At 36.3% G+C, this 27,333-nt stretch overlaps 2 long non-coding RNA genes across 11 annotated transcripts in view; one reads left to right on the forward strand and one right to left on the reverse strand.

Annotated features, from left to right (window-relative positions):
- Positions 1 to 27,333, forward strand: part of LOC137488332 (uncharacterized) — a 300,450-nt gene that overhangs the window by 13,896 nt on the left and 259,221 nt on the right. The window contains exon 4 of one of the 10 annotated variants that reach the window (XR_015515359.1): positions 11,780 to 11,917. The exons of the other annotated variants lie outside the window; for them this stretch is intronic. This is a non-coding gene — a long non-coding RNA (uncharacterized LOC137488332). Of the gene's footprint in view, positions 1 to 11,779; positions 11,918 to 27,333 lie in introns of those variants that run through there. 10 annotated transcript variants of the gene reach the window in all.
- Positions 1,547 to 7,116, reverse strand: LOC147839822 (uncharacterized). The gene is made up of 2 exons (XR_015515406.1): positions 5,970 to 7,116; positions 1,547 to 4,413 (listed from the first exon to the last, which is right to left on the reverse strand). It is a non-coding gene; the product is annotated as an uncharacterized LOC147839822 (long non-coding RNA).

Raw genomic sequence — 27,333 nt, forward strand, 5'->3', positions numbered from 1 at the left:
ATAGTATTTTGTACTTTACTTGAAGTAAAGTAACTGATGTCCATTCTGTTTTATTAGGGAAAACTTCCCACTCTAGACAACTATTTAAAAACAAGCTTAAGAATGACTTGTCTCTGCGCAGCAAAGTAAAAAAATAAATAAAAAAGTGTTCAAATCATCCAAAGTCAGATCAACCCGGGTGCACTGCAAATGTGAAAGAACCCTCAGAGACAACATACCCACACACTGCTATTTATTTCATTATTTAGTCTTTTTGGAGAAATGATCTCATAAAAGTAAATCTCAGAAGCTGCTGCAGTGTGAAAATGTGTGGAAGGTTAAAAACTCATTAATGAGAGCTCAAGACTGAACAAATGGAGTCTCTAACACTGATGTGGTGCTTCATTTCCATCAGGCTGAGTCTTTTAAAGCTGGTTGTGGAGCACAGAGACTGAGGCTAAAGGCTTCTGCCCTTCAGTGTGACTGATACTGATGGCTTGTCTGTGTATGGTGGTTGGTTGAGTCCAATCAAACAGCCCTCGGGGTCCCGATGCAGAGGTTACAGACAAATGAGTCCCTGACCATACTGACTTATCAGCAGCCGTCTTTTATTTTTCATAAATGAGGGATTAATTATTGCCCCCAGAAGAGCATAGTCTGCACTGTGTAGATAAATCAGACCGTTTCCCCACAGGGCTGTGCAGAAATGAGGGGGGAAAGGGCAGATTCGGGGGTGTAAGGTCCACCCAGTTGGTCCAATGACGGTATCCAATGGTGGATGAAGGTTCACTGCATGTTCGGTCTTTCCAGTGCACAATGTTGATTTATATTAAACTTAACTCATATCTGACTCCAATTTTAATATGAGATGGTTTAGAATATTAATATATTTATCCTCGTTTTATCTGACTCCAATTATAAAACATTAAGAAGATTATATCAATATGTAATTTAGATAAATGTTTGAACCTTTTGTCTTCACTAGTAACTATTACATCCGTTCATTCGGGTGCTCATGTCGCTCAGAGAAATCGCCTCGGCCGAAGGCGTCCCTCACGGTCACACTCCGGTCAGTCTTGAATATTAAACAGAGGTAAATTGACTAATACTTTAGATGGCCGCTACCAGCGCGCTCGTTCTAAAATACTTTAGTTAGTCCCGCTTAGATGTACACCTTTGAGTTAAGACAATCATCATTTCTAATTAGAGGTTAGGGCATTAATATAAATGTACCCGACTACTGGACTCTATAGTAACTTTGGTTTTCACCAAGCCCATGGTTTCCCATATGAACTTAATTTAGAATAATATTACCTTCAAACAAAGGTCGGGTACCCAATCTAGGTTAGTCGTGCAACACCTTGTTGACCTAGACGGAAGTTATCGCCCTTTCCACCTAAGTACACATGAATCAATATCAAGAGTCAGCCGGATCGCTAAAACACAATTAGTGTGCCAATGCTCCATCTCAATTGGATTTTAGTCCGTCTACTGACCTGACACAAGACGTGCGGAAACAAGGATACAGCGTAATCTACTTGAATTAATAATTACAGAGTGAGCAAAATATGGTCAAACATTACAATTTATTAGTCAGGTAAATGTATTATGCCAATTCAATCAGTCAATTCATAAATGATCAATACAAAACATCAAATTATCAAAGATAAATCCAAGATGAAAAAGATGCATTCCTGACTTTGAAATATACATAACATGGGGCAGACCCCATGTTATGGGCTGATCTGGTTAGGCAGAATCGCCTTGAGCTTTTCTTAGCCCTTACCTTAAATAATCCAAGAATTCCCTCAAGGAAGGGGGTGTGAATGTATAACAAAAGGCATTCACACTTAGTGTCACACCCCTCACAGTGGTTCAAAAGATGCCTGAAGTTATATATTTATTGTTCTGATTATGTCTATTTCTGAGAGAATGAGACCATTGTACCGATCGCACTGAGACATTTCAAATGATATCAAACATGATAGTTAAAGTCAGTTTGGTTAATTCTAGAACATTCAAACATTGAAATGACCATATGTGTGAGTTGGGGGGATGAAGCAGACTCAGATGCAAATGCAGCAGGAACTGGTTTTTCCCGCATTCCCCTTGCTGAGTTGTGAAGTTACCAGTCTCTGTTTTCAGCTCATGTTTTGAATTGTCAAAGATATCAGAATATTTGCAATATTTCAATTCTTACAGATAACCCCCATTTGATCCCGTGGGTCAGATATATATGTGTCCATGGGGTCACTATGTATCCTTGTTGAGGTCGTTCAGGGGCAATTCAAGACAGTCTCTGCAGCATTATCAGTTGTAAGTCGTGTTCAGCAGGTAGCTAAACAGGTCCAGGCTCGTTTTCACCTCTTTTGATGAGCCTGACCCGAATGCACTGCTCATTCAGTCCATACAGGCCTTCATAGCTTCCACTGTGTCCTTCCCCTGACAAAAGTGTCCACGTCGTGTGGGCTTCTCATAGTCTGCTTCTTCTGATGAATCTGGTCACCTCCAGATATGCAGACATCGGCATGTGGGGGTCTACAGTGTGTATACACTGCCTTCTCTCGGACACCTAAACAGCAACTTGATGGCTCAGCGATTGAACAGTAATGAACTTGTGTCATTCTGCATTGGAGAAAGTCATGAGGTTAAGCATAAAATATATGATCAAAGCATAAAAGTCAGCAAGTGCGAGTCGTACAACTGGTCTCAGGTCTCTTTCAATCTGTTTAAATGGTCCAATCAAAAACAGATAATTCTTTGTCACCACTGAGATAGGGTATAATGATAGGGAGAATATTAAATATTCTTGGTTTGGATTACTCAAGGTAAAGCTATCAAAAGGTCAGTGCAACTTATTAAAACAGTATAACAGGCAGTATGCATCATAAAACATATCATCATGACAATACATTCAAATAAATGACATTCATTTTCAAAATGAAAAAACGTGAAGATATTTGTCATACATGATAGTAATCACATTATTTAACCATAATTATGAAGGTATATCTATAATAATGTGTGTGTTTGTGTGTGTATGTTGTGTGTGTATGTTGTGTGGTGTGTGTGTGTGTGTGTGTGTGTGTGTGTTTGTGTGTGTGTGTGTTTATGTGTGTGTGTGTGTGTTTGTGTGTGTTTGTGTGTGTGTGTGTGTGTGTGTTTATGTGTGTGTGGGGGGGCTTGAACACAATTGATGGTATTTGTCAAATTTAAAATGTCCTAGTGATTATTAGAAGTGTCCTCACTTCGGTTTAATTTTAATCACTTTAGCACTTATACCTGTTATTGGTGATAGATTGGAAAACCAGGGGCCCTCTGGTTTGTCAACCATCCCCACAACAGTCAGTGTATCTATGGCAAGTTCGCCTCTATTGAAGTTTTATACCATCAATTTGTTGTCAAAGCCATGCAAATGTGTAATTTCTTTTCAGCTGGCAGAGGGTGTCAGAGGGTGTTTGTTGTCTCGTCTGTCATCAGATTAATTATTCTGTTCTATGTGTGTGAGGCTAATGTGTTTTGTTTGTATAAACATGGACAAAAGGTCTTAATTAATGAGATTTGACTCCTGGGTCTTTGAAGACTAAGGTGTTATCTATGTGCCTGGGTTTACCTGTGGCTATGTGTCAGTGTAATGCTCCAAACAATGGTAATCAACTTTTATAATTGTGTTGCAAAATTTTAGTCCTGTCTTAGCAGGGAGCCAGCATAAGAATGTGAACATGAGGTGTGTTCCGGCTCAAATTGATTCCATATAATATCTTTTACGGAGCATGTTAAGGTGCAATGTTCAAAGCCGGATCCTGTAAAAAATGCATTTTCATGGTTAATTTAATTATCACACTCTATACTCCTGTTTGTAGTTCAAACTGCAGCTATACAGGGGATAGCAGAGTTTTCTACTTTTGGAGATCAAAGAAACAAATATCATGAATTTCAACATAGTTAATTCCATTTTCATCCAGGACATGTGGTTTAACATGTGTATAGTATAAAGCAAATTAAAAAATGCCACTAGGATTCGTAATAATAGAGTCTGTTGCTATTGGTCTTTGCAGGAACCATGGTTTTAGTCCCATTGCTATTAAGCAATTTGGTAAGATTTTAACTATGAGATCTTTTTGTGTCTCTGTTTTCATTTAACATGTAAATTTACATCTTTGTTGAAGATGTTTTGTGAAATTACATAGCCTCCTAGAATGCTGAATCCATTGATAAGATCAGCTGTGGATAATTGTTATTCTGATGACTGATCAAAGACTTTTTCAGAAGACTCACTGCAGGAGGTGAGGGATTTGCCTCACAGGGGTTCTTGCTTTGAGATGCAAGATGGGAGGCTTTTGGCCTCTCAGGTTATGGCTTAACCTTTTGTCGCCCTCATTTGTATTTGTTTGATGTGGACCGGATCTTGAGTGTTCTTTGTTATTCGTCCGCCTAAGGTGAGAACAAAAGCAGAGAAGAACCATAGTTATTTTAGAATTTTCATCAGTTTCAAATTCAATCATGTGGAATTAATGTTAATGCATCATTTTGCAATATTAATTCTGGAAGCCACATGATGTTGCTGGTCAGATCTGTGAGTGTGTAACACCTGTTTACACAGTCTGCTGTATTCTGAGCATTATCTCCCAGTTCCGCTGGGGACATTTTTCTGAATCAATCAATGATTTTTCATTAATTTCAGTTCACAATCTAATGGGCCGATACCCATAGTTCATTTTTTTGCTCTCATTAACAGTCAGATCTGTTGGCAGAAATCATTTCACCCTTTTGGTGTTCTCTGCTTAACGGTTGTCATTTTATGGTGTGACTCACAGATTCTTAGATCTTTTGACCCATAAAAACTTTGGTAACTCTGAATGTTATCATATCCATCCCCCTTTCATTATTTTTCTGGTGAGTTTAACTCTCTGATCAAATTTTAATTGTAGGTGGTGTTTTTTCAGCGAGGATTATATTGGTTTACAATCAGTTATTCTATAGTAGTTCTGTCAGTGTTTTCATTAAGCATAAAGAAAGCAAACCTCCTCAAAGTGAATGTTTCATCTCTAGTCTTTAGTGCCATGATTGGCGATTATAATATAATGTACATTATTGTTTATTCCTAATGTAATTATATTATATTAAAATAGTATGTATTAAATATAATTATATCTGGTCTCTGGAGAGTGTTTTAGAACACAGTGCATTGTTTTATGCAATTACAGCAAACACATTCTGAGCATCTTATTATCACTGAGGTGAGACTTCTTTGCTCTCTGTCAGGCCATTTGAATATGAAAAGGTTTGAGCCATCAGGAGGTCTAAGGGCTTATTTAAAGCTAAAATCTTTTATATTTAGTCTGTTTCGAGATTAAATTAAAGTATAGTGGATATTTTAATTGATCAGCATCATATTTGAATTTATCCCCATTAAATTTAAATGGCAAATTTCTGATTTGTAAAAAGCAGAGTTTTCATTAGAGCTTATTTGTCTTTTTTGCAATCAAATCATTCTGTTCTGCTCACCTTTATTTTTCACATGCAAATGCCTTTAAACAGACTGTTGTTATTAATCCAATTTAAAAGTTTACAATTGTTTTTAAATCTTAAACCATTTTTTCCTGTTTTCCTTTTTTCCATTTTTCTCTTTTTTATAAAACAGTAGATTTAAAAACAATGGATATTTTTGATTCAAACTTTTAGGATCTAATTTGTGACTCTCCACTGAGTCCCAGAATATAATTTGGATGATGTTATTCCAATTTTAAGCTTCAACTCTTGCTGCCTAGCAGACAAAGAGATTTCAGAGCAAGGGATGGCATTTATCTATACTGCTGCTATCATGTCCCTGATAATCAAAGTGGTTTTGTCTAATTCTCAACCCCACCGGATAACGCATTCCGGTCTAACATTTTTGAGCATTTCCGACTCATTCTATCAATGTGTTTATATAGGGTGCGTCCAGCTTTCCCTCAACATTTCTAATAGGCAAAGAAGAATTGACTTACCACAGCAGCTGAAGATAGAATAGAAGATCCAAACCTCTTGGTTGATATAAATCCATTTTGTGCTGGAAAGACGTAACTCGCCTGAGTTGGGAGATCACGGAGATGGGTCACCATTTTGTAAGGTCCACCCAGTTGGTCCAATGACGGTATCCAATGGTGGATGAAGGTTCACTGCATGTTCGGTCTTTCCAGTGCACAATGTTGATTTATATTAAACTTAACTCATATCTGACTCCAATTTTAATATGAGATGGTTTAGAATATTAATATATTTATCCTCGTTTTATCTGACTCCAATTATAAAACATTAAGAAGATTATATCAATATGTAATTTAGATAAATGTTTGAACCTTTTGTCTTCACTAGTAACTATTACATCCGTTCATTCGGGTGCTCATGTCGCTCAGAGAAATCGCCTCGGCCGAAGGCGTCCCTCACGGTCACACTCCGGTCAGTCTTGAATATTAAACAGAGGTAAATTGACTAATACTTTAGATGGCCGCTACCAGCGCGCTCGTTCTAAAATACTTTAGTTAGTCCCGCTTAGATGTACACCTTTGAGTTAAGACAATCATCATTTCTAATTAGAGGTTAGGGCATTAATATAAATGTACCCGACTACTGGACTCTATAGTAACTTTGGTTTTCACCAAGCCCATGGTTTCCCATATGAACTTAATTTAGAATAATATTACCTTCAAACAAAGGTCGGGTACCCAATCTAGGTTAGTCGTGCAACACCTTGTTGACCTAGACGGAAGTTATCGCCCTTTCCACCTAAGTACACATGAATCAATATCAAGAGTCAGCCGGATCGCTAAAACACAATTAGTGTGCCAATGCTCCATCTCAATTGGATTTTAGTCCGTCTACTGACCTGACACAAGACGTGCGGAAACAAGGATACAGCGTAATCTACTTGAATTAATAATTACAGAGTGAGCAAAATATGGTCAAACATTACAATTTATTAGTCAGGTAAATGTATTATGCCAATTCAATCAGTCAATTCATAAATGATCAATACAAAACATCAAATTATCAAAGATAAATCCAAGATGAAAAAGATGCATTCCTGACTTTGAAATATACATAACATGGGGCAGACCCCATGTTATGGGCTGATCTGGTTAGGCAGAATCGCCTTGAGCTTTTCTTAGCCCTTACCTTAAATAATCCAAGAATTCCCTCAAGGAAGGGGGTGTGAATGTATAACAAAAGGCATTCACACTTAGTGTCACACCCCTCACAGTGGTTCAAAAGATGCCTGAAGTTATATATTTATTGTTCTGATTATGTCTATTTCTGAGAGAATGAGACCATTGTACCGATCGCACTGAGACATTTCAAATGATATCAAACATGATAGTTAAAGTCAGTTTGGTTAATTCTAGAACATTCAAACATTGAAATGACCATATGTGTGAGTTGGGGGGATGAAGCAGACTCAGATGCAAATGCAGCAGGAACTGGTTTTTCCCGCATTCCCCTTGCTGAGTTGTGAAGTTACCAGTCTCTGTTTTCAGCTCATGTTTTGAATTGTCAAAGATATCAGAATATTTGCAATATTTCAATTCTTACAGATGGGGTCACCATTTTGTAAGGTCCACCCAGTTGGTCCAATGACGGTATCCAATGGTGGATGAAGGTTCACTGCATGTTCGGTCTTTCCAGTGCACAATGTTGATTTATATTAAACTTAACTCATATCTGACTCCAATTTTAATATGAGATGGTTTAGAATATTAATATATTTATCCTCGTTTTATCTGACTCCAATTATAAAACATTAAGAAGATTATATCAATATGTAATTTAGATAAATGTTTGAACCTTTTGTCTTCACTAGTAACTATTACATCCGTTCATTCGGGTGCTCATGTCGCTCAGAGAAATCGCCTCGGCCGAAGGCGTCCCTCACGGTCACACTCCGGTCAGTCTTGAATATTAAACAGAGGTAAATTGACTAATACTTTAGATGGCCGCTACCAGCGCGCTCGTTCTAAAATACTTTAGTTAGTCCCGCTTAGATGTACACCTTTGAGTTAAGACAATCATCATTTCTAATTAGAGGTTAGGGCATTAATATAAATGTACCCGACTACTGGACTCTATAGTAACTTTGGTTTTCACCAAGCCCATGGTTTCCCATATGAACTTAATTTAGAATAATATTACCTTCAAACAAAGGTCGGGTACCCAATCTAGGTTAGTCGTGCAACACCTTGTTGACCTAGACGGAAGTTATCGCCCTTTCCACCTAAGTACACATGAATCAATATCAAGAGTCAGCCGGATCGCTAAAACACAATTAGTGTGCCAATGCTCCATCTCAATTGGATTTTAGTCCGTCTACTGACCTGACACAAGACGTGCGGAAACAAGGATACAGCGTAATCTACTTGAATTAATAATTACAGAGTGAGCAAAATATGGTCAAACATTACAATTTATTAGTCAGGTAAATGTATTATGCCAATTCAATCAGTCAATTCATAAATGATCAATACAAAACATCAAATTATCAAAGATAAATCCAAGATGAAAAAGATGCATTCCTGACTTTGAAATATACATAACATGGGGCAGACCCCATGTTATGGGCTGATCTGGTTAGGCAGAATCGCCTTGAGCTTTTCTTAGCCCTTACCTTAAATAATCCAAGAATTCCCTCAAGGAAGGGGGTGTGAATGTATAACAAAAGGCATTCACACTTAGTGTCACACCCCTCACAGTGGTTCAAAAGATGCCTGAAGTTATATATTTATTGTTCTGATTATGTCTATTTCTGAGAGAATGAGACCATTGTACCGATCGCACTGAGACATTTCAAATGATATCAAACATGATAGTTAAAGTCAGTTTGGTTAATTCTAGAACATTCAAACATTGAAATGACCATATGTGTGAGTTGGGGGGATGAAGCAGACTCAGATGCAAATGCAGCAGGAACTGGTTTTTCCCGCATTCCCCTTGCTGAGTTGTGAAGTTACCAGTCTCTGTTTTCAGCTCATGTTTTGAATTGTCAAAGATATCAGAATATTTGCAATATTTCAATTCTTACAGGGGTGTAAACAGAGTGAGAGAGTAACTTATTTCCCACATTACTAACAGAACTCCACTAGCATCACATGATGCAGGAAATGAAAACAAATAGTTGTGTGCATTTGCACGATTGCTTATATAATGCACTGAAATTTTTAAGCGTTTTATGTCTTTGTTCTATTAAAGTTTCTCTCATAGGTGTCGCTTATTAAATTTGGGTGCACCTGAAGTGCTGTGGAACTCATGGATATCTCATGACAAAAATTAGGCATTTTACACTATCGCATGGAACATAATTACATGGATCTTTTGTTTTGCTGCGATTTTATATTGCGATGTGAATATAATTTTACTAGATTGAAAGACTTAAATAGCTCTATTTTGAAATATTTTAAAATATTTTAAAATATTTTATTAATTTAGATTGACTGGGATGATCAAGTCTTTTCTATGCAGTGGATCTGTATAAATTATAATAAATTACAAGCTAAATAAACAGTGATTTGTGGTTTTCTCAGAAGTGTACACTGTAAAACCCAATAAGTTAGGGTAACTCAAACCATTTGAGGAAACCAATTGCAACAAACCATTTAAGTTCAAAAAGTAATCGTAATGAGTACTGTGAACTTAATCTATTTGTGTAAACTAAGCAATTTGAGTACTGTAAAACCCAGTAAGTTAGAGCAACAAAAAACCATTTGAGGAAACTGATTGCTACAAACCATTTAAGTAAAAAAACTGATCTATATAAGTACTGTGGTTTTACTCCATTTAAGTTGAAGTAATGAAATATTTAATTAACTCATTTCCTTCAACACTAAGTTCAAAACTCTTTTCAGATAAGTAGAATTAACCTCCAATAAATTGAGTCAACTACACTGAGTTCATTTGATAAAGTTGACTGCTGGGTTTTATAGTGTAAGTATTTTAGTGTAACAGTATATAAGTCAAACAAGGGATTGAAAGATATGTTGAGCTCTCTGTGATCATCATCATCATCAAATGTGATCAAGAACGAGTTTTACAAGTTTTAAACGTTTTCAAAACGTGCATGTTTGTAATGAATTACAGCGGTTTTACCGTCTTTATCTCCACAGCCGCATGTTAGTACAATTATGTAATATGATGCTTCAAACCCAGTTTGTGGATGTTAAATCAGGTTTACTTTGTACATTAACCCCTTCAGACCTGAATTATGTTCCAAATTTCAGAAAAATGGGATGTCATGTGATGTCCATTGTAATGGACGCAGGGTCTGAAAGGGGTTAACATAACGGATATCCATACAGCAGTGGATATTAATGTGTATCCTGTCACATTTGCTGTGCAAAAACAGTGCACGGTTAAACATTGTGTGTGAGTCAACATTGCAGAAAGGCTTGAATTAACTCCACAACAAATACATCAAATAATCATTGGGAAAATTCTTACTGTAGTATTTCCTCATATGTTATATGAGATCTGCTTCATGTCTGTCACTGTGCCGTTTTTCTGATGTAGCAGGAGATGGAGACACTCTCACACACTCTGACAGGCACAGAGTGGGCGGGGAGAACTAGCTCATTTGCATTAAAGGCACAGGTAACAAAAACAGCTACATTGTGTTCAGAGCGGAAAATAAATACAGTATTCTAAAAAGGTTTAATACATAATCTGACGGAGATTTTGAGCTGAAATCTTGAAAAAGTGGTAAAATAGTCGCCCTTTAAGTTGATAGGATTAAACATTAAACAATTGTTGACCCCAAAAAATTTGTTTATTCAGCTTGTTTAAAAAAAAAATAGTCTAAACAAGCAGCAAAACAATTTTTGAGTGTATATGTAAAAAATAATAATAATGACGATAATAACAATGCAAAATATCATGTCTGATATGACCACTTACCTGGTGCATGAGACCAGGTATTTATTACAATTTTTTGCAATAGATTTATTACAATAGTCAGCTTGAATAATCAAAAGTCATGAGAAATTTTTAACAGCATCTGGGTTGTATTTATGCTTCTATGAAAAGCACATTTAATGATAATAATAAAAAACTTTTCAAATAAGCAACCTTCCACCTACTAATATTATGGCATTTTCTAGTTGCCGAGCAACGCATCAACTTGTCGCATTAATATAATATGTGTGCTTCAAACACAGCTCAACCAATCAAAGTTCAAAACTAATAATAATAATACAGTCTTAAAGATAAACTCGCACACACACACACACCCATGTTGTGTATATATAGATGTACACAGACACAAACAAACACATATCTAAGAAAAGACTATTTCGGCCATGCCACGGAGATCAAAGCCTTCTTATTATCCTGCAGACTCTCTTTCAGTGTCTCTCTGCAGGACTCTGGTACTGTCAGCAGGCATTTCAGCATTTCAAAGAGCAGCTGTTGGCTCATCTTTCCCCACTCCATCCCTCTGCCATACCTGGAGAACTTTGCATCTTTGGGCTCCATCTCACATGTGCAAATCAAGCAGCAGCATGTCGCTTTTATAGCAGCGCTACTGAATCCGCTCTGATTTATGGCTGGTTTTATTTTTGATCTCTGCCCGTGACAGACATTTTCCCTCCCTGGTTATTTATCTTATGCAAAGCGTGAGCCTACTTCAGAACCACCCGCATGCATGATTTCTGATTTGGTCAGCGAGGCGGGGTGCGAATGAGAACTGTCCCGAAAGTGCAGATATTTTCAGAAGCTGTCAAAGTGTCATAATTACATTGTGGTTTGCAAATTAACTTCTTTTACTGTCTATCTGCAGTGGGAGGACAGTTCGTTGATAGCCATGAGCATCTCAGCTGGAGGTCGTGTCGAAATTTCTCATCTGTACCCATGTGGATAATTCATGCATGAATAATGTGTGCTTATTTATTTCAAAGAAAATAAAGTTGTAGTCTTTACTCTGGGGAATCAGGGCCTTAACATTGCAGTTCCTCCTCATTAGCTTCCCTCACATGAAACAAAACGGGCCTTACCAGCCCTCAACGGGTGTTTATTAGGAGCTCATTAGCATTTCTATATTCTCGCTGACCTCAAATCGCCGGAGCCGGTATTCTACGAGGAAGATCCCAATGACTTTGGATAGCTCCGAATTCCCAGTTTCGAGGAAATTAACGTCAGGAAGAGCTTGCAATCATGTACTTAATGGGAGGAATAATTAATCAGAGACCCCAAATTAGAGCTAAAAGTATGACTGGGAAACGAGGAGGTCTCCCATCGCAATACTCCACAGAAGGTGAATGAATTATTCACAGTCGGCGTGGATGATGGGTAATTTGCTGCAGGCCATCTCTGTAAACAGCTTGCGCAGGGCTCGGAGCAGAACATTCAGTTATGTAAAAACGCATAATGGAGCCAATTCAGGGAAATTTAATTTCAGGGTAGGGGTTTTCTACCAGATATAAGTTGTTTTCGCACTTTGTTCCATTACTTGTTTTGAAAAGGAGTTTGAATTTTCTCTTTTCACCTTGGTACTCACAAGTGGATTGCTTTAAAAGGATTAAAATATTAAAATTTACTTAACATATGCTCTCTATTAAGTAGTCCTTGGGTGCTTTCACAACTGTATATTGATTGTTTTGTTCTGAAACAGGGATTTAAATTGTTACAGTGTTGCTCTTTATTCTTGGTGCGATTTGCTTTCATACGGCAAAGTTTTTAAACAGATCAAAAGAGCTAAAAGAAGTCACATGCAAGTAAAAAAGTCTTGCTCAGTTGTCATGCGTTTTTATTTTAATTGATGATGATAAGCAGTAAGACATTATAAGCGAAAAGCGAAAAAGAATTTTGACAACCCCAGACATCCTCACCAAATATAAATCAGAGGTTAAACTTTCTCATACATAACCATTGGCTAAAATTATGCATTACAGGCTTTACATTATAGAGAGAAATAACAGATAATCCAAGTCTAGGTGTGAAAGCACCCTTAAACATTCATTCTTATGAACGTTTATCCCTAGCCTTATTGCCTATTGACTAGACCAGGGGTTCCCAAACTTTTCAGCACGCGACCCCTAAAATAACAATACCAGTGACTCGCGATCCCCAATATCCCCTGAGGTGGTTATAAATACAGAAAACTTGCATGCAATGGCGCACACACACACCAATAGACCAAAGTCTATTCTTCGTTTAATTTTTTAAATGTATTTCAGTGCTGTAAATGGGCCAGAAAGTTTAACCTGGTGTTATAAAATCAATCTGCTGCATCTGACGCTATTGCTGTCTTTAAAATAATGTATTTACCCCAGGGGTCGCAATCCAATAGAACAATAAGCATACTATAGTAACTATAAACGGCTGTTTTTTTCTCTTCAGTTGGTTATGGATAAAATATGGTAATTCTTATGGTCTAATAATAATAAGTAGATTTTTGGAAATCACCAGGCGACCCCCCTTCATTGTTCCGCAACCCCTCAAGGGGTCCCGACCCCCACTTTGAGAACCACTGGACTAGACTACACCCTCTGCCAATGCATTGATGAAATTAACAGTTGGATGGGTCAACTTTCTTTAGTTAAACTAAAAAGTCATTGCATTTGGGAACAGAGAGGAGTTTCTTAAGGTAAATGCGTATCTTGGCTGTATGGTCAAACAACAAAAAATAAGGTCAAGAATCTTGGTGTGATTCTGTAGTCAGATCTAAGTTTCAGTAGTCATGTCAAAGCAGTAACTAAATCGGCACACTGTCATCTCAAAACATTGCATCAAAACATTGTTTTCAGTAAGGACTTAGAGAAACTTGTTTATGCTTTTATGATCAGAAGCAGGATAGATTACTGTAATGGACTCGTCTCTGGCCCTCCCATATAGACAGTCAGACAGTTGCAGCTCATCCTGAATGCTGCTGCCAGGATTCTAACATCACACCTGTCCTCTGGTCTTTACATTGGCTCCCAGTTACATTCAGAATAGATTTTAAAGTATTAGTACTTGTCTGTAAATCACTAAATGGCCTAGAACCTCTACATTGCAGATATGCTCACTGAATACAAACCAAACAGATCATTAAGATCAAGTAAATTAAAAATCCCAAGAGTTCAGTCAAAGCAGAGAGAATCCACCTTCAGCAGCTTCCAGATATGATCAGATGTGCTCCAACATTAGGCACATTCAAATCAAGACTTCGAAACTAAATCAGAACTAGAATCTGTTTACTGAATGTGCACTGTGGTACATCCGACAGTTTGCACCATTATCTTTCTTTTCTTTTACATCCATTTAAAAAAAAAAAAAAACATTTTTATCTGTTTTATCTGGTTTGATCATTTTTAATTATTTAAATCATTTTTATTTTCTCGTTTCTTTAATTTTTGTTTATTTAACGCACTTTAAATTACCATTGTGTATGAAATGTGCTATATAAATAAACATGCCTTGCCTTGAACACAATAAAATATATTTTGAAAAAATGCTGGTTCATGGTACCAATCAGCTTCTATAATAGGAAAATGCTACTATGGACGTCGATTGGTATCATCAGCCAACAGCCAACATTCTTCAAAAAAAAACAAAAAAAAAAACGATTCCCTCAAAATGACAGATTCATTTACAAATACCATAATTTCCGTTTTTTTTTTTGTTTGTTTGTTTGTTTGTTTGTTTTGTATAATTTAGGATATTGCACAAAAACGTTCTGAACAAAAACATCAAGAGACACATAAGTTGTTGTACATAAGAACAATTTGTTTTGAAACTTTCAATACAGTTACCTATGGGAGAAATGACTAGGAATAATAAACGGCAGAAAACGTCAAACTACTTGCTTTACAAACAAGTGTTTGCATGATTATATAGACAAAGCAGAATAATAGAATAAAAACCATCAGTTTGCAACATCAAGCAGCATAACAAGCTGTTTTTAATGCCTGAAATGAATGGAAGTTAACGAGACTGGAAGTCTTGAGCCAAAAAAGATTCAAATGGGTGTGCCCTCTTGGACGTGAAGAGTAAGGTCAATAGATGCTGCATTATAAACACCTACAGTAGCATAAGCATCAATAATGATTAATTAAAATTAATGATTAATAATTAAATGTGATTTTAGGCAAAGATGATAAAATACATCATATTGCTTTATAAATTTACTATTATTTTTGTCTAAATATTTGAAAATTTTGAGGGTTTAGGACTTTGAGGATTTAATTTTAAGGATCTACTGCTTGATGCACTTGGATAGACAGACTAACCAGTGTTGTGATCTCATCATGCATCATCTCAACTGTTTTAATAATTCCTCAGAATGATTTTGTAGCCTAAAATATGTTTAAATTGTGACTTTTTATTACTTGTTAGTTTAGCTGTATAAGGTCAGTATCACACATGAAAATGCCAAACCAGTACAGGAACAATTTTTAGCATTCTTAACTTCATTCCTTAACTAAATGCATCATAATAGGCTTCTTCATAATTTTTGGACACTTACGATATGATTTTGTTTTGCAAAATATAATATGCAAAAAATAATGTCAGCTTGCATATAATTTAATCAACTAACAATATAACTGTGAATTATACATATCACACTTCCCTAGAATATGCGCATATGCATGCATATGCAAATCAGATTGCATATTTTAGGATTAATTTAGACAGAAATTTCAGAGTCTTTAATTAGATTGATATAATTTAGATTGACTAGAATAATAGTGCATGTGTAATAAAGAAGAGCAGTCCACAACTGTTGCTATAGTTACTCAAAAGGAGAACATGCCAGTATTATTGTGTCACTAAAGTATTTATCCCTTTAGATTTACCTCTTACCTTGCACAGAACGGCACGTTCATTTGTCTGATGCAAAAGTATTGCAAATGATTGGGAGAAGCGTGTGATGTTATCCGAATGCAATTGCTCACCATTCCAGAGCTCACATTAGCGTTTCTGCACCAAATGCTCTGCAGTCCGAGAGTGTCTTTTAAGACTCACCCAATCAACAGCCTGGAACCCGATTCCCTTGGCAGTATCTCAACTACATCCTGTTTATTTTCTTTAATTTGGTTTTATTCTCACAAAGCAGAGCACTAATGCTTTGCGGTGTTCCTTGAGGGGCTGAGCAGTACTGGAGCGCCTCAGAGTAATTTGGTTCCACCTGAGCAGACCCACATGCTCGTGCAAACACAGAATCAATATTAATCAACTCTGAGGAAAGACAGGCTAGTGTTGTTGTTGTTGTTTATTTATTTATTTTTTTTTAACGGATGTTGCAGTCAAGCATGGAGATAATATTTCAGCACACATTTAAGTCTCATTCCTCTTTTTCTGGTCACTCTGAATCTGAAAACAACCGATGACCTCTCTTTCTGTCTGCTCCATACATATACAACACATATAAAGTACAGGTGTGATCAACAGGAGACAAAATATAAACCACTTTTACGTCAGTGATGTGCTAATTTCACTTCTTGAAAGCACTAGAATTTTTAGACATAACCAGTCCCAATTCTACGTCTTTGCCCTTACCGTTACTGCTACCCCTCGTTTTGCATGTTCACGTGAAGGGGTAGAATTTATTGATTTACTTAATGAATCTATTTACTTAAAGCTCACAGCATCTAACATTGTAATGAGCACACCGGCTCTTTATCAGACAAACTGAATCACATTGTGTAACTCTTTATACTCTGCTTGATCACATAATCTCATAAATAATAATAAATTAAGGAAAAACATATGTACGAACCACCAAAAACAATAATAATGATAATGAATAATGTTTAACAGATCAGAAAAAATAAAGAATACTAATAAAAAACAAAATAAAAATACTAAATGCTATATATATATATGTGACAATAATATTTTATTTCCAAAAACCTTTCCCAAATAAACCCAACCATACATATTACGTATATCAATGTATGTCAATTTTAAAAATTTTATATATATCAATGTAGTATAACTATAGTTTGACAAATATCGAATTCCTTATAAATATTAATAACTCTTCATTTAAAACTCTCTGAGAAAATTTGTCTAAAGTAAATACCAATACCAATAACAATATATTGTAAGTAGTATATTGTAAGTAGAAACTAAATGCTCTAAAGGCTACTAAAGGTTCATCATGTTCAGAAATGCCAAATCACACCAAACTCGCTTTTTTCATTTAGAGGTGCCTTTTTTGAATGGTTTACTAATGACCGTAAGAGTTTTGTGCGCTGCTTATGCGATCTCCATGTCTTTTAACCGCCTGCTACATCTCGTGTTTGCGCTCTGTGCACCCGCAGTTGAAAAAAGTATAGTCAGTCATGTCTTTTCCAACCAAATAAGAGAAGCAGAGGTGGGGTTTCCGTTGAAGTGACAGCAGTGTTTGTTTTTTCAAGATGACTACAGGGACTCTTTTATTTTTTTGTAAACTTTCCAGGTTCTGCTGGTTGCAATTCCCGAATTTTCATTGCCAAACTTAAGACAGTTGTAATGTTTTTTTGTTTTTTGGTTCAATTACAAATTTCCCCAAATGGTGACCAGAGTAAGATGGAGAAGAGACTTGTGGTCGCTGTTTTCGAGTTATGAGGAGCTGTACGACTTCACAAATTTTGAATATCACAATATTATTAAATATTACATTTAGGGATGCTCCAATTAGTGTTTTTACAGCCGATACAGAGTACTAATTCCTTGTCATGGAGATTTGGCCGATAGAGATGACTAATTCTAATGCCTCAAGCTTTTTGTAACTTTGCCATTGCATACAGCACATTTTTTCTCTTAGTATGATATTTAAGTGGAGCTAAACATGTCTCTTATAACCATTTAGTGTGGACAGAAGCAGCTTTACAGAAAATAATAGATAATATGCAGGAGACTCACCACATCTGTATATATTTTAGCTGCTGTGACTCATGTGCATCAATCGCTCATGCCCCCACACATCATTTACCTTCTCACACATTGTAGTGCTGTTATGTGTATTACCTAGGTGCGCATGTGTGGCTTCCTCTTTTTGTGAACTTACAAACAAACACTTACGATCAGTTCATAAGATCGGCCAGATTGGCGAGTACCGATCGAGCCATTAAATGTGATTATCGGCCGATACGATCTCCGGAGCATCCCTTATTACTAGCGATCCGATTTTTTTTTAAAAAAATTTTTACCCTCGAGTCTGAGTCATTTGATTTTGAGTATCTGCCGATACCGAAAACCGATCCGATACTTCTATAATACATGAACAGCGAAGAAACCGATCGAGGATATTCCCTTATTTTCTTCCATTTACTTTCTTGTCAGCTTAGTCCCTTTATTAATCCGGGGTTGCCACAGCGGAATGAACCGCCAACATATTCAGCACATTTTTACGCAGCGGATGCCCTTCCAGCCGCAACCCATCTCTGGGAAACATCCACACACACATTCACACACTACAGACAATTTAGCCTACCCAATTCACCTGTACCGTATGTCTTTGGACTGTGGGGAAAACCAGAACACTCAGAGGAAACCCACACGAACGGGGTTAACAACAACTCTGTTAAAAAACAAGCAAACTCCACACAGAAACGCCAACTGAGCCGAGGATCGAACCAGCGAACATCTTCTTGCTGTGAGGCGAGAAGGTGTGTATTTCCTTATTTTATTTAATTCATCTTATTTTATCATTCAACAACTCTGTCAACAAACAGAGCACTTCTGTAAGGTAGCTTGAACAATCAAGTTTGTTTATTACATGATGGTTCAAGCTACCTCACTGATTTAGACTTTTAGACTTTAGTGCAACAGTAAATGGGTCAGTGACAAAACAGGTTTGGCAAGATGGGAAATTTAAAAATCTTTTATAAAGTTGATTTAAAAGCATCCGTCAGATATTTTAAAATGTACAGATTGTATTCATGTTGATTTTATGTAATTAAAAATAACATTTACACCATTTTTTACAAACATTAAGACTGAATGCAACTGAAAATGTCAAATGTTGTAACTGCCAAAAATTGTGAAATATTAAATAATTTACTCCTCCTAGATGATATGCAAGTGTACACACTGAAATAAATACTTCACTTTAAAATACCACAATAACATTTATTTTATTCGCATTATCTCTAAATGTACATTTTAATGAGTTTTTGCAATATTCGGCCGGACACATGCTAAAAACACATCTGATTTCTAAATAATCTTTGACAAATTATGTAAAAAATGTTAAAAACTATTTTATTACACTAAACTGGGTGTTTTAATTTTAATTTCACATTATTTCCATGTACATAATTATATTTTTATGTAAAATACTGGTTACACCAATTGACAAAAACCAGTTACACCACCTGACAGTGTTGCTTCTACAGCCAAAGATTTTGAATTTGACAATTAAAATCAATTCAAATTAAGAATGATAGTCAACAATTTCAGCTGAAGTGATTTTAATTTGTTTTAAATGTTAACCAAAATGTCTGGCAACAAGAAATCATCATGGCGCATGAACGGTGTATCCATGTCTCATATTGTAATGACAGTTGAGGAACAATATCTGAGGGGGGTGGGATTGTCATTGACAAATGTGTTTAGAACAATGAAACCAGGTTGCTGAACTTTAATACACCAAGTAATAACATCCTTTACATTAAATGTGTGGCCCTTATTAATAGAATATGAACAAACTAAAGAAACATGTTTAACATTTAACACCTTTTCCATCACTGTTTCTTTTCAGTTGGCTTAAGTAAAATAAAAATAAGTAGATGATATTAGAAAAAAATCCACTATTTTACTTCTAAGCTATTTAGAAACAATTTGCCAAACACTGTACGTAAAACACTAGTACGTAAGAACTGCTGCTTACTCGTTGTTGCCTTGGTGCTGGGATTAAAGGCCAATTTTTGCAAGCATACACGACTGACTGACAACAAATCATTTCATGAGTGTATCCACAACTTATCCACAAACTATTTATTTTATACAGTTGAAGGCAGAATTATGCAGAATTATTATTAGTCCCCCTGAGCTATTAGCTCCCCTGTTATTTTTTCCCCAATTTCGGATTAACAGAGAGAAGATTTTTTCAACACATTTTCAACACATTTTTTCAACACATAATAGTTTTAATAACTCCTTTCTAATAACTGATTTATTTTCTCTTTGCCATGATGACAGTAAATAATATTAGACTAGATATTCTTCAAGACACTTCTATACAGCTTAAAGTAACATTTAAAGGCTTAATTAGGTTAACTAGGCAGGTTAGAGTAATTAGATAAGTTATTGTATATCCATGGTTTGTTCTGTAGACTATCGGGGGGGGAAAAGCTTAAAAGGGCTAATAATTTTTACCTTAAAATGGCTTTTAAAAATTGCTTTTATTCTAGCCGAAATAAAACAAATAAGACTTTCTCCAGAAGAAAAAAATATTATCAGACATGCTGTAAAAAAAACAAAACAAAATTGATTTCAACTGTAAATAAATTCATTTGTTTAGCAACTTCTGACTTGTTCTTCTCAACTTTTCATCATTAAAGTTCCTCCGAGTCACCTCCTGTTGTTAATAATAATAGTACAACAGCGAGCGCATCAAGTATGAAAACCTCCAAAACTTAAGGCTGTGTGCACTCAGTCTATAGAGGCTCGTCAACCTTGTTTCATTTCCCATGTTAATTTTTTCTTTTATTTAAAAAAGAAATTCCCAAGTGCTCTTTAACAGAGAGAATATTATTGTCAACACATTTCTAAACAAAATAGTTTAAATGACTAAATTCTAATAACTGATTTCTTCCGTAGTCTTTGCCATGATGACAGCACATAATATTTGACTAGATAATTTGTGAGACATTAGTATTCAGCCTTAAGTGACATTTAAAAATGTAATTAGGTTAATTAGGTAAGTAAGATTGATTGGCCAAGTCATTGGGTAACTGTAGTTTGTTCTGTATTTAAGAAGGCTAACAATATTGACCTTAAAAACTGTTTAAACATTTTAAAAACTGCTTTTATTCTATTCAAACTAAAAGAAATAAGACTTTCTCAGGAAGAAAAAAAATACATACAACATTTCAAAGGAGGGTGATACAGTGGCTAATGTGGTTAGCACAGTTGTCTCACAGCAAGAAGGTTGCTGGTTTGAGTCCCAGATGGACCAGGATGGCTATCTGTGGGGAGTTGACATGGGTTTCCTCTGGGAGCTCCAGTTTCCCCCACAGTCTAAAGACTTGCGGTATAGGTGAATTAGAAAAACAAAATTGACCGTAGTGTATGAATGTGTGTGTGAATGAGAGAGTGTGTACATTATATTGTGTGAATATAAACATGGATTTACATAAAAAAAACATTCATGTTGTGCAGTAAAATAACTTTATCCTAGGTTTACAGAGCTTTAATAGTAATGTTGTGGATTAAGCAACTATTTCTCAAACAAAAATAATAAAATAATCTACACTATGAACACAAATAGTTCCAAATAGTAGTCTAATTTATGTCGCATTTTTGATCAGCATCATGAACTAATGATATTTGACTAAATTGACCCCCAACAGAAAGACTCCTGCTATATGAGTCAAATGGTGTAACCAGTTACACCCCTTGACATTTCAACTTAAAATGAAAATTGACAGGCATTATCATTAACATCTATGTAAGCACATGGGCTTGGTGGGAATATTTCAAATTTAACTTTTAAATATAATACTTATTTTTATAATATTGAACAATTATCAGTGCATTTCTAGGGTCTTACCATTTGACATGCATATCTAAGAATAGCTGACCATACCTTAAAAAGGTCAAAGTATCTCATATTTTAAAAAGAGTTACTAACCTTTGCATGCAGCAATTAGTCTTATCAAGAGTTCTTCTCTGTGATCCAATTTCCTGTCTAACTCTCTTGTGCACAATATTAACAAAATGGCTCAATAAATGGTGGTTACACCATCTTGACATTTCAGAAATTTGAGGTGACAGACAAAATTCCCCAAATGAATTATAATATTTAAAACAATTGTGCTATATTTACCTTTATTTACTATTAAATATGTCTAATGTAAAATTATGCCAGACTAGCCGATACAATGTTTCATTGAGGCTTTCACATTTTTTAAACAAGGTAAACTATTTGGTACCAATTTTTTTTTGGTTACACCACATTGACATTCTTGCAATAATCCCCTAAAAATTTTCTTAAAATGGATTAAAACCAAAAAATTAAACTTGGTCCTCAAAATAGAGAATTTATGCAAGTAATTTGCTTATTTATTTTGAAACTGTAACCTACTTGAATTTATTTAAAAGACATGGACACAAAAAAATGAGCGTCACGTCATTGACCCAAATACAGTTAAAAATATATATATAAAAACCAATACCACCTCAACTTAAAATACACAGCAGGCAATTCTAAGTTTACGTATCTCACAGTTTGCTATGGCAATGGTGTCTTCATCAACTGTATAATATCTCCAGACCACAGACATACTCGCGCTTTCCGCTTCAAGCTGCTTTCGTGTTCTACTTTGCCAGCATTAACCAATAGCGTCTCTGCAACAGAGTGATGTCATGCTGCACGCTTTGCTGTTATTGTGTAAAGTCAAAAAAAGGTTTCACTCCATCTGAAACTGTTTGATCGGGGATTCTGGGCCGATTTTCCATCACGTGATTTGATCTGGACATCCCTACTAACTACAATTATAACAAAAAATCAACAGCGGCGTTCTTGTACAATACACTGCTTATTTAGTCATTGCCTAGTGACATGAAGCTCACCACACTTCTTTTTTTTTTTTCTTGTCAACAAAAAACCGAACGGATAAGCACGTTCAGTGTGATTGGCCCCTTAGCGTTTTTATAAATGTATTACTGCTGTACTTTGTCTCTCTCCCTTCTAATTTCACTGCCTGTTTGTTGGAAACTGTAAATGATGACTGGTTGCCAGTCATAATGTTGTCATAATAAAAGACACAGGGGGCTTATTGTCTCTGCCACAGCTTGGCCTCACAGCTCACATAATACTCACCCAGATCTCAGATCAGCTCTCATCGAAACGCCATACAAACCCATTCATTTAGAGCCGCTCATTTGATTACGCACATAATCTCCCTCTATGAATTTAGATGGGAAGCAATCGAGTTCCTAAACAGCCTATGAAATCACAACGGTGGCGCCATCTGCTAGTACGCTTTATTGATGGATTATAGATCGTAAGTGATGTGAGTAAATGTTTACATGTGTTTCGATGACAGTCATTTGGGGGGAATAATTACTTTCAGATGATCACATGTGTAGCTAAATTGAGATGGTAGAACGGTGCTCTCTTGATACCTTTCTGTCCACTCAATTATGTTGGAAACACACGTCGAGCAGTGCAGGCTTTATTTTGATTGACATTTAGAGAATTAACTTCTCATAAACTTCTGTATTGGAAATCTATTAACAGATTAGATCACAAATGGATCCTCCTGCAGCATCCCTTTAGGGAGTCTCTTCAATAAAGCAAAATGTTGCATTTAGATAGTGAATGTTCCCTGCAGGTAGTGGATGCTAATGGATACAGGAGAAAAAAAACAACATATCAGCTTCACATTCTCATGTAATACAAAACCCAGTTGTTCTACTTACAATGCATCCGGAAAGTATTTATAGCTCTTCTTTTTCCAAATTTTTATGATACAGTCTTATTCTAAAATTAATTAAATTCTTTTTAAAGTCTTTTTGAATATGATGCCACAAGCTTGACACACCTGTCTTTGTGAATTTTTGCCCATTCCTCTTTGCAGTACCTCTCAAACTCTATCAGGTTGGATGGGAAGCGATAGTGTACAGCCATTTTCAGATCTCTCCAGAAATGTTCAGTAGGATTTAGGTCTGAGCTCTGGCTGGGCCACTCAAGGACATTAACGAAGTTGTTGTGAAGCCACTCCATTGATTTTTATGGCAATATGCTCTGGGTCATTGTACTGCTGGAAGATGAACTGTCGCCCTAGTCTGAGGTCAAGAGCACTCTGAAGCAGGTTTTCATTCAGGATGTCTCCGTATATTGCTGTATTCATCTTTCCCTCTATGCTGACTAGTCTTCCAGTTTCTTCTGCTAAAAAAGTCGATTAGCCTGGTGATGAGCGGTGCCTGGTTTTCTCCAAACATAACACCTGGCAATGACTCCAAAAAGTTAAATTTTAGTCTCATCAGACTATAAAATTTTGTTTTTTTATGGTCTGAGAGTCGGGGCAACGCAGTGGCGCAGTAGGTAGTCCTGTCGCCTCACAGCAAGAAGGTCGCTGGTTCGAGCCTCAACTTGGTAAGTTGGCGTTTCTGTGTGGAGTTTGCATGTTCTCCCTGCGTTCGCGTGGGTTTCCTCCGGGTTCTCCGGTTTCCCCCACAGTCCAGAGACATGTGGTACAGGTGAATTGGGTTGGCTAAATTGTTCGTAGTGTATAAGTGTAAATGAGTGTGTGGATGTTTTCCAGAGATGGGTTGCAGCTGAAAGGCCACTCTACTATACAGGCCTGATTGGTGGATTGCTGCACAGATGGTTGTCCTTCTGTAAGGTTCTCCTCTTTCCACAGAAGAAGGCTGAAGCTCGGACAGAGTGACCATCCGGTTATTGATAACCTTCCCTGAGTAAGGCTCTTCTCCGCCCGATCACTCAGCTTAGATGGCCGGTCAGCTCTAGGAAGAGTCTTGGTGGTTACAAACATCTTTCACTTACGGATGATGGAGGACAATGTGCTCATTGGAACTTTCAGGACAGCAGAAATTTTTTCTGTAACCTTTCCCAGCCTTGTACCTCGAGACAATCCTACAGACAATTCCTTTGTCTTCATGCTTGGTTTGTGCTTTGGCATGCATTGTCAACCCTGGGACCTTATATAGACAGGTGTATGCCATTTCAAATCATGTTCCATCCACTGAATTGACCACAGGTGAATTCAATTAAGCTGCAGAAACATCTCAAGAATGATCAGTGGAAACAGAATGTACCTGAGCCTAATTTAGAGCTTTATGGTGAAGGCTGTGAATACTGATGTACATGTGATTTTTCAGGTTTTTTATTTTTAATAAATTTGCAACAATTTCAAAAAATCTTTTAATAAATGCTTTTTTACTCAACTTCATCCAGTTTTGTGACCTAATCTAAAGTGAGGACTATATATGCTTTATAAATCCCTTATAAATGGTAATTAAAGAGTCGGTTAAACTCTAAACAGGAAAAACAAACAGAAACCACATGATTCAGTCCTATTTGTTTGAAGATACACAACTGAAACTATACTTTAAATAAAAAAATAATTCTTTGCAACCTTGTCTAAAATAAAATTCCTGTACTGTTTAAACATTGCATCTTATTATATTGTGAAATTATATTGTTGTTTTATCCAATTTTATGCTATATGTTGACACTTCTGTAATTCAGCAATGCTTAAACTTTACAGTATTTTATCTTTTTTAGATAAGATTGCAATGATTATTGTTCATTTGATACTGAGCCTTTAATTGTCATCTATTTATATTTATATTGTCATTTATATGCATTCAACAAACAGACCATCAAAATAAAGTGTGACCATACATTTACCCAAATGCAAAATGGCTCTAAAATGCCTTAAGCATATGCGCCCGAAAATTAATCTATGCGAGCTCATAATATATTTGGGAGCATTAGTGCGACTGATTATAATGGTTGTAGTGCGACCTGTTTTGATTTTTTTCTAAAAACGTGCTGAATCGCTCTTCCCTACTGCTATATTGGTTCATATTAGCTGTCAATCACTCAGGGTATTCCGCTGTCAGATGACAGGGAAGGAGCTTTTGTGACCACGGGAAATGCAAACGGCTGAAGAGTGAAAACTTAAAGCAAACAGGTTTGCTAACCTGTTCCTAAAGTTGAGGCGCAGATGAGAGCAATCATGACATGTGGTGAATATTGATCCATCAGCTGAGATCAATCGAGTCTGTGGTTTTCGGAGAAGGCGCCCGAATCTCGATGCGTTGCATTCACTGCGTGTTCAGCGCAAATGTCCACTAAAGGTCAAATCTAATACTGTACACATCATCGCCAAAGAAGCTCGCATTTACTAAGTTTACGCTGAAACTGCTGCTCATAACATTTGTGTGGGTGCTCCTAAATTTTTTCTGGTACTCTTACATTTTTGAAGTTGGGAGCACTTGTGCTACCAAGTAAAAAAGTTAATTTCGAGCCCTGCCTGAGAATATATGTAATCCCTGGTCTCAGAAAGCCCTATAGAGAAATGGACTGGAGAAATGTTCTTTAATTTGGAAGTTCAGCTCTAGAAAACTCTTCCACAAGCCCATGCGTGTTTGTCTTAATCATGGCCATACGAAAAAGCGAGAGAAAGATAGAGGGAAAGAACAGTAATTGAGAGAGGGAGTGATTAATGTTCTCATTGTGACTAGATTAGCTAACAGGCAAGCCAAAGCTTTCATCGATGATGGCTCTATTGGGTTTGACAAGTATGAAAATATTTTCTCATATCAGACACACTGATCGAGTTACAGCAGGGTGGGGAGAAGCTGAAAGATTGCAAACCTCATTCCGCCAGTGGGGCAATAACTCTCTAAACATTCATTTTGGATGATTCAGCAAGCAGCCACTTTGTAAGATTTCAGTACCCATAGTGTACAGCAGGCTGATAATCAGACAAAATCTGCCACTTACTGACCGTCTCTCCAAGGTTTTTTAAGTGGAAATGATGCCAGCGTGGTTTGAATAAGCGGAGCTATTTGTGTTACAATATTTGACCCTTATGAATATTTACCCTTTAGATTTGGTATGTTCGTTGCACTGTAAAAAAATCCTGGGTTCCACACAGTTTCTTCATTTCCAACACAAATCAGTTGAGTTAATTTAATTGTTTTTACAAACATAAAGGTGCAGAAGGTGATCTGCCAAAATGCTAACCGGTTAGAATAATATCTTTGAAACACAGTCCCACTCCTGCCGCCCGAAGCCACGATCATGTCATTCGGCAGTTAGAAAAATGTATAGGAGTTTATAAAACTACAATTCTGAACAAATACCTGTATTATATATAGCACATTTTCAGTTGTGTAGCAGCAACTTGTCATGTGCAATATTTGATGCATGCAGGGATCACTGGTCTCACTCACGATTTGTCCTAAAGCAACTTTGCTTAGTGCTTAAGAAGCGCGTCACAGGTTGTCATTGTTCAAAAATTACCCAATATAAATATGAAAGCATCTTCACCTCAGTAGGCTAGGTGGAATATCGCTATTTACTTGTGTTTTGTTGTTAAGCTAAATAAAATCTACATTACCGATATTGTTAAACTTACCTTATGAAACTGATAATAATCACATCAAGCTTTCGTCGAAAGATTTCAGTGGCTGAACAACACTTCTGTGCATGTAACCCATTCA

Source organism: Danio rerio, chromosome 18 (assembly GCF_052040795.2).
Source record: "Danio rerio strain M-AB ecotype USA chromosome 18, GRCz13ab, whole genome shotgun sequence".
NCBI lineage: Eukaryota > Metazoa > Chordata > Actinopteri > Cypriniformes > Danionidae > Danio > Danio rerio.